Raw genomic sequence first — 9,589 nt, 5'->3', positions numbered from 1 at the left:
GCACAGCAGAACATCTGGGTACCGTGGAGCTGCTGCAGCTCATGCACGACAACAGTGGGGAGGGGAGCCGCGCGGCGTGGCACGTGGACCGAGCAGCCGTGCAGGATCTCACCACCGGGAAAATGTGAGTTTAGTGGAGCTTGCCGTTGCTTTCTAGTGGGTCGCTCAGCTGTTTGTTCCACTCCGTCCATGATTTATCCAGATGTCCAGGCTTATCGGGATTTGGACGGGCTCCCTTCGTAGACAAGTTAGTTAGTTAGTTATGCCAGTCCACATGTTATCACAGTTTATTATATCTCCATCTGTTCATTTTAATTTCGTAACGACAGGTCCTACTTCTTCTGCGGGGAGTGGCTGGCAGCCGACCGCGGGGACAGGCAGGTCGTGAAGACCTTTCCTGTCGCCTCCGAGGAGGACTTGCGATCCTTCTGGTTCCTGTTCCCGGCAAGTCTGCGGACTATCCTGGTAGACGAACATCTCTTTCTGTCCGTCGTTACCATGCCTGAAGGTACAGTTTAATAGAGATGTAGGTTGTTTTGTAATGTGTAATGTGTGGTGCAATATCGAGATCTGCCTAGCCATCCACGAGTATAACCCTGCCTGCAGTGTATGTATACAAATAAAAACATACATATTTACGTTGTTTTAACTGTTCTACCTCACTTTTCCCTTGCAGGTAGCACGTTCACCCGAAGCGAGAGGCTTGGCTGCTGCCTGAGTCTACTCCTCATGTCCATGGTGTCCAGCGCCATGTGGCTGAGAGACGAAATAGAAACCCAGGTCGTGCAGGCCATCAACCTGGGTCCGTTCTCCTTCACCTTGAACGAAGTCTACACGGGAGCCATGTCCAGCATCACCTGCCTTCCCGTGTCCTGGCGATAGTTCTGCTGTTCCAGTACAGCAGACCGAGCAGCAAGGGGACAGCCGGGTCCGAGACATGGAGACGGGCGACCGACCCGAGGTAACCACGCAACAGAGACCAACCAAGGGCCTGCCACACTGGTGCAAGTACGTGGCCTGGGTACTGGTGGTGCTGTCTGCCGTCGGTTCAGCTGCTTTCACCGTGCTGTACAGCTTGGAGTGGGGCAAGGAGAAGTCAGAGAGGTGGCTGTCTGCGTACTTCACCACCTTTTTTGTGGACACCTTGTTCTCGCAGCCAATAAAGGTGGATAAACGATACATTAAGCCATCTAATATTTGTGTACATGTTAGTAAGAACCTTCAATAACAATAGTGTTAATATAGATAGCTTTAATCGTTTTTGCGATACCATACACATGGGTTTGTGAATTATTCTGTAAATTGACGAGTACGTCTTCTTGTATTACATGTGTGTCTGCCACAACTTAATGTGCAGATGAATTCAGATATAGCATTTTTATATCACAGATAATGCTGCTTGCCACCTTCTTTTCAACACTTCGAAAGACGCAGGCTATCAAGCAGATTTTCGAAGAGAAGCCAGAATTTTTTTCACAAGAGGAGGAAGCTGTGTCTTCACGAATGAGGGCAGGTTTAGACTGTGAGTTTTCACACATCTCTCAGAGATGCAAAATGTAACACTTAATTACATTACAATAATGAGCTTAACCATGTCATTTTCTAAAACGTATATTCTAGGCATGGTGTTCCAAGTGGCATATCAAAGCGATGCGATGTGTAAGGGTTTGGCTAAAAGTAAATTAACTTCTAACACATATTTTGTTTACCCAGTCGCAAACTCATTATATCCAGACCCTGCTTTCAGAGAATATTTTGTTCTTTTATCATTTGTCACCAAGATTAAGTTTCTTTATTCTTTTTCTAATAAAAAGGCGTCGCATTTCGCAAGGAGAGAAAAATGGAAAGACTCTCAATGATGTCCCTTCTGAACGTCAAAGAAGCGAGAATGGGGAAGGACAGGGACAGGAGATTTAGGGTCGTTCTTTGGGGCATCGTGTGGTATTGTTTGAGCCTTCTCCTCCTAGTCATAATCGCCGACGCGCAACACAAGACAACTCCGGCCTTCCACCAGACACAAAGCGCGACCAACAGCTTTGTGCAATCTCTAACCAAGGTACTTCCTCAGAGAATCATTCTAAATCATTAGAAGTTCCTATATATGTATGCGTAGAGATTGGGCAACTAAATAATGTATCAACAGACAAGTAAAAGGTACGATTCTTTATCAATCCACAGGTCAAAGGGGCCGCTTCTCTCTGGTCCTGGCTAAACGTGACCGCTCTGGAGAGCTTTTACCCGGACACGTCCTACAATGGCGGGCATCTCCACTGGCGGGAGAAAGGCTTCACGGCTGACGTGCAGTCGGTCCTGGTCTCCCCGCCAAGTCTCATGCAATGCCGTGTAAAGCCAGGTCGGTGGAACCACCTTTCACAGGACATTCTAAGTCGACTGATCATACAACATGATCCTAACTTCCTTGTATAGTACCACAATTTTAGAGCAAACATAACGCGAAGAAAAAATGGCACAATTTACTAACGTGGCGATGTTTACAGAAAAATCTAGAGATGTTTTTTTAGATTTCGAGATTTCAGATTTGGATAGTTACCATAAAATCTCGAGACTTTTTGATCGCTAATGCAGAAATCCGACATGTCTTCTTATCCCTTCTCCTGCCATCCTAGGGCTCTGTACGGTACCTGTGGCAGTACAGCATGACTTTGAGGAATGCTCATCGGGGTATGACGAACACACAAAGGAGACCGGGACGTTTAGGAAGGGATGGGAAAGGGTCACGAATACGTCAGAGGTTGAACCAGGGGACACTGGCTGGAACTACCACCCCGGCGACTCCCTCAGTCTCCCCATCTACGGTGTAACGACACGATACTGGGGAGACGGCTTCGCTGTGCAGCTGGGAAAATCTGCAGACGAGATGCGCAGCATCCTAGCCGAGCTGAGGGACGACGGCTGGATAGACAAGCGGACGAGAGTCATCTTCTTGGAAGTCATGCTCTACAACGGAAACCCGGACATGCTCACATCGCTGACGGCGGTGTTTGAATTCTCCGAGACGGCCGGAGTTTTCACCCAACACCACCTGCACACTTTCCGGTTTCATCAACAGCCGGGGACGATCGGGTACATCTACGTCCTGCTGGAAATCGTCTACGTCATCATTCTCCTCTACACACTGTGGAAAGAGGTGAACGCTGCACGGGCAGCCGGCCTGGCCTACCTGAAGGACCTGTGGAACGTTGTGGAAATCTTCAACTTCTTCTTAGCATTCACTGTCATCGCCTTGTACGGCGTTAATAGAGGCTACAGTTCCAAGGCGCTGACGGCGATCCGAGATGGGGAAGGTGAGTTACTCATTCAGACGAAAATCTTTTACAACACAGAGATAAAAAAACATCTCTTGAAGAGGAAAACCATCAAACTTGTTGTCAACGATGATACAATATGGTGATAAAATATCATTCCTTCATGTATAAACTCATTATTCGTGTTGTCTCGAAATGTCTTACCACTATAGTGTTCTCTTCTCTCATTTAAATATGTAGTTCTACATTCCCGATCGATGGTGAAGATGAACCTGGTGTACGGATGGTTCCTCTCCTTCCTGACGTTCGTCAGCATGTTGAAGCTCCTGCGGCTGCTGAGGTTCAACCCGTTCCTCGCCAAGCTGGCGTCCGTGTTCCGAGCGATGGCCGAGGAGTTCTTGGTCTTCATCATCTACTTCTTCATCATACTATCAGCATTCGGCGTCTATACCTACCTCACGTTTGGCCTTATTATGAAGGACTACACGTAAGGAAATCTATGTAGCGCAGCCAATTGCGAATTATTTTGGAAGATCATAATTACATTAACGATAACTGAAAAGCGAGAAGTTGAATTTATGTAACCTTAGTGATAGTAAGTTTTCTTCTTTTGCATCTGTCAACTGTATTTGTTTATCATGTTTTGTTTATCATACTTTACTGTGTGGCAAATAAAGTATGATAAAGTACAATAAAGTCGTCATCCAATTAATCTTTTATCTTATTTTTCCAGAACATTCACAAACTCCTTGTCCACATTATTCCAAATGTCTCTTGGATCCTTCAACTTCCACAAGCTGCAGGAGGCTAATCCAATTCTCGGCCCCATCTATTTCTTCGGGTTCATTTGCATACAAATCCTTATTCTGGTGAACGTCGCTACGGCCATCATCGACAGAGCCCTTCCCGATGTGCGGAATCACGTCATGCCTGAGGAGGACCAGGAATTCATCCGGGGTGTGTGGCAACGCTTCACGGCCTTCTTCGGCTTCGAAGAAGTACCTGTCACAGGTAGCGTGGTCTTAGCTCTCAAATAGACGTCTGACTCTAAACAAACAAACAAATAAACACATCTTTTTCCTATCTTAGAATCTTGGTTTTGTCTTGGCAGCTTAAAAGCGGGCTGTTAATCTCTTCGTCACATAAAGATCTCGTCGCAAATATTGTAGTAAGCTGTAAATTTTGCATGCAACGACAAACTTACATCCTACAAAATATTGTTCCAACGGCGTTTCTTCCCTTGAAACTTATTGAGGTATTCCCATCGACTTAGGTGATGACGCAATGGACAAGCTTCATGACAGCATCACAGAAGTAGAGATTAAAGCCGAGAAACTGTGGCTGCAGAGAAAGACACTCTTTAACTGCAGGTAAGTACGAGATTTCCTTTAAGAAAGTGGTACATGAGGTGTCGAAGATGTGCGAAGGAGCCCCCTAGAATTTGGTGCAATTGCACCTCGAAGGTAATGATTTAGTTGTGATATATATTACACTGTAAGTAGAGTAAAGTGGAGTTGTTTTCTCCAGGTAGGAACCCTTGTCCCAGTCTGGGCCACTCCCCACTCCCACTGTTATGTTTCTGTTGATGGCCCACAGCTAGCTCTTCATGCCGAATATTTCACAAATTCTAATGTCTAATGCACAGGGTGAAGGATGCGGACCTCCCCACAGAGCCCGAGTTTGTCCCGGCTGTCAAAGATGTTCCGGATGCTGCAGCAGTAGAACTCGGTGTGTCCAAGACAGCCCAAGCCCGCCACCGCGTCATTGAGGTTCGTCCTGCCGCCCAAAACAACAGCACGGACGGCGGATGTCGAGCGGAGGGTTCAGTGGCGGTGGCATCAAGCTCCTGGTCAGAAGGACTGTCGGACAGCCATGACAGCCATCAAACCAAACAACACCAGGTTACTAGACAACAGCATAACCCAGAGGCAAAAGCAGTGACGTCACCTATCAATCAGCCTTCCAAACTGACAGACGGAAAGGTAACATCCATTCTGGCCAAGAGGCCAGAGAGTCTAGAAAAACGCGTCAGAGAACGTAGGTTAGCTCCGGATATCCATACTCCTCGGGGCAAGGCTGAAACCGCATCGCCTAAAGTATGGGTGCCAGGGCTCACGTTAACCATCTTTGACAGGAGGGTTCTGACAGTCGGAGAGATGCTAACGGACGATCACATCCAGGCCGCCCAGAAGCTGCTCCGCCGCCAGTACCCGGCACTCCGAGGCCTAGAGGAGCCCGCGGTGGGCCTCTGCGAGGACGGGTTTTCCAAGATGATGGAAAATGGGCTACAAATCCACAACAACAGAGCCCAGCACTGGGTTCTGTCATCTCACACAGACGGACAGGTGTGTCTGTACGACAGCCTCGGCACCACCATGACCACATCTCTGCAGATTCAGCTTTGTCAGGTTTACGCCGCGTTTGCTGACCGAGAGAGGCACGTGCTGTCCGTTAGGAGACCGACCGTACAGAGGCAGACGAATGCTGTCGATTGTGGACTGTTCGCCATCGCCTGGGCAGTGGACATCGCGGAGGGGCAAGATGTGTCCAGGGTCGTGTATGATGACGAGAAAATGAGGAGCCATTTGGAGATGTGCTTCAAACAAGAGAAGCTTACACCGTTTCCACGACTGCACGGTTACATCGCGAGGGCCGGCCCAGCGAGGGTCGAACGCGTCTCGCTGGTTTGCCGCTGCGCACAGGGGCAGGGCGAGCGTTTGGGAAGGATGGGGAGGTGCAAGGTGTGCCGCAGGATTCTACATGTCAGCTGCCTGCCGACCTGCCCTGCTGATGATGGCACGTTGTCATGCGGCGACTGCACCGTGTAATTTTATTTTGTCAATGATCCGGCCACATACGTCGTGTGATCATTGTACGATATTGCAGAATATTGATGGCATTCTTGAGGCTGGTCGTATATGTGTCGTATGAAATTCCGCGGTCATGGTTGGGAAAAGGCTGTCTGAAATTTTTGTGGTTGATGATTCTGTTCTAGGGGTATTGTGGTCTTGCCGTCGATGATTCTGGTCTAGCGGTACAAACAGAGTAGCGTCCCATACATGACCTACCTCCTGAACAGTCACTATTTGTCTTAGACACAGTACGTTAAGGTCGTTGTAAATAATGATGTGGATATTTGTGTTAATGCCTGTGTAAATAAATGTAAATAAATGTGTAATGAATTTGCATGTACAACTGGACGTAATTCAGCCTTTGAATAAATTTGATTTGATTGAATACCACATCAAAATTTTAAAATGTTTCTTCGTCGCAGGGGAAAACCGATGGCACACATACTAAGTTCTTGTATCAACATGATTCATTCTCACCTATTATAAGATAAATTTTAATTATTCTTAACTTATTATACTTATTATATTTATTGCCTGTTTTGTGTATTTCCATATATTTCTGTAATTGACTGTGTAAATTTTGTTGTTGCTTTACATGTGTGTTCACACATTCATTGTTTTTTTGTATGGGGATAGCAACTTGAAAAGGTGCATATGCACCTGTTTTGCCCTCCCATTCACTTTGTTGAAAATTCAAATAAACAAATAAAAAAACAAATAATGATTCACATTTGTACTCTAGGATTATCTCCCAAACGTTGATGGCCATAAATGGTCAGACTTTTGAACCAACAAACAACCTTCAACATGTTGAATGATATCAATGTCACATGGATATTTGTTGTGTACAGTGTATATTCCGATTAGTATCAGATATTTCTAGAAACTTTATAACATTGTTAACATATTGTACGAAGTAATTTGTGTGTGAGAGACATCCAACGTTATATGTATAATCATACTGTCTGACTGAATGTCAAGTAAAGAGCATGATTACTATCATTATGATATGTACAAAATTATTTCAAGTTGTTTGCCTACATGTATTGTTACTGTATGTATTATATATTCCTGTTATTAACATATGTTTAAAGTTATCCAAAGTTGTTTGATCATATATATCCACTGTTTAAAATTTACTAATGTTTAAATACTGTTTCAATATGATATAAAAATTTGAAAAACACGGCTGGATAATGTACATTATTGCTAGCATATGTATAACGTTATTCAAAGTTGTTTGTGTGTAGCCAAATGAGAACTAGATAAACCTGCACATGCCATCTAGCGAAATCGGACAGAAACACTATCAGCTATTGGTGGGAAGCTGAGTACGTTTCTACCGTCTTTAGCAAGGTGGCGCTCGAAGCTCATGGAGCTGCCATGTTTTTCAGCACCAAGGTCGGATCCTGATAATAACAACAGTGTTTGGAAAATGAAAGGACCATTTTTGCAATTTTTGTGCCTTTCTCTCTATCTCGCTAGTGAGAAAACAACAATATCTCGATGGTCGTCCATAAATTAGTATGGTCAGGTCTTACATGGCCCGAGGAGTTGCAATTTGAAGCTCCCTGCATGGCCAGAGGGGAGGGATACGTAGGTAATTGAGGTCAAAGGTAGGGTTTGTTTACTATTGTCAACGGGTCTGGGAGTTTGAGCCGTCGAATTCTTGTTTAATTTGGGAGGCAGAACTTTGCATCTTTTTGATGCAGAATATTTTTCTAAATTGAAATGTGGGAAATACTTTTATTAAACCTTTTTTCAACAGTGTATTTAGTGTTCAGTAGTCAAACGTAACGATGGTATCTACCGAAAAATGAGTAGCGAGTCAGACTTTGTGACGACAAAAGTAGCGCCTCGGCTTCTGCAGACCATTACCACTCCTTCCCGACCAGGACAGCGATGTTCGGCGTGTTAAAGGAATCAGTATCATGGACAGGACAGACAGGGCAACCTTCTTGTCTCCACTAGAAACATTAGTGTGCTGACAAATAGTAAACATTGGCCCGATGGGTGAGCATTCTGTCACAGAAATTAGCCGGGCGTAGCTGCAAATCTACCAAGGCCAGTTCACTTCTCTTGTATATTATTCACCCCATCGGACAAATGCTTACATCCAAATGAGTCTGGTGGAGACAAACTTGTTGCCAAGGTAACGCTACTGTGACGTATACGAAGCATACTGCTTCATGAAATATTCAAACTTTTAATCTTCATCTTTTGATGTACCCGAGCCATTAACTAGATTGGTTTTGCCATCCGCATTGTATTTTATCACAAAACGTTTACGACACTCATCGAGTGGAAGACTCTTGTATCGAGAAAGCCTTGCTGCTGTCAGTTAAATTTTCATCTCGTACTTTTAAGCTCCATTGCGCACGTTTGTCACACTGTCTTTGGCAGTTTTTTTCTCCAACTCACTGCAACATGCCCTGTCATAGACTCTTGTGGAAGACGGAGACGAGAGAGAAGTGATAATGATGCCCTTGGATACATTATCATGTCCTTGGATGTTAAAATTTCTCTTTTCATACCGTTTATTCTGCATCATAAAACATTACGATGTCCTTGGATACAATATGAGGTGTGTCTGTTTTTCCGTGTGTTTACCAGCGCATGGCAACAGGCTGGTCATACTACTGACTCACGTTCTGGGGGGATGCGATGCTTCGATTTTTTTAAAGAGTGATAAGCTGGTTCGTTAGTTAAGGTTATACGTACTCACAAATCTTCTTTTATATCATCTATTCTGTATTATAACTCATTGTTGATAAGGTTACTTCCATAACGGTGATAGAGACTACTAAAAGGTCACTCCTACCCATGGTCGTAATGGTTTAGCCCAAACCAGCTCATTTTCAAACAGTAATATATACTTCATCAGTCGGCCTCCTCAGTCACAGTTGAGCTGGAGGACGTTTCGTATGGGTTTTGGAAGCGGCACTTCTGACTTTACAACGCTACAAACCTACGTAACATTAGGTTACGTTGTCTGTTTTGTTTTCAAGTTGCAACACAAACAAAATCCACAACCGTTAGGTTAGACCAGCGGTGCGTTGGGTTGCAGGAGCGTATTTTAGGTGCCCTGAGCTGACCGTGCGAAGGTATTCGGGAAACGCGCGGGACGAACATGGAATTTCACCGGCTGCTGTTCTGCGTCATCGCGATCACCTGCGCCTGGCTGGTCAATGCCGAGCAAGGTAAGTAACTGGTTACTCAGTAATCACTTAGACTACTCTAGAAACAGAAGTTTCTGTCTGTACATTCACGGCACTGAGTTCATCATCCACAAAACTGAAGTTCCCTGTGCAATTGATATTCTGCAGTTCCCCCAGTGGCTGTTTGGCCCTTGGACGCGAAGTGCGGCACATCAGACGCGACAGGAAACGGAAATGACGGGACAGCAACAGGAACCCAGTTAGCCCCTGGTCCGTACGGAAACGCCGACGGCGCTTTCCTGTTTTCGGGAGC

At 45.2% G+C, this 9,589-nt stretch overlaps 1 pseudogene; it reads left to right on the top strand.

Moving 5' to 3' along the window:
- The first annotated feature begins 5 nt into the window (after positions 1–5).
- On the top strand, positions 6–6,371 carry LOC109487301 (annotated as a pseudogene).
- The last annotated feature ends 3,218 nt before the right edge of the window (positions 6,372–9,589 follow it).

Source organism: Branchiostoma belcheri, unplaced genomic scaffold, assembly GCF_001625305.1.
Source record: "Branchiostoma belcheri isolate BF01 breed outbred unplaced genomic scaffold, Haploidv18h27 scaffold871, whole genome shotgun sequence".
Lineage (NCBI taxonomy): Eukaryota > Metazoa > Chordata > Leptocardii > Amphioxiformes > Branchiostomatidae > Branchiostoma > Branchiostoma belcheri.
Note: the sequence above shows the minus strand (reverse complement) of the source record. Positions and strands in the feature narration are given on the sequence as shown.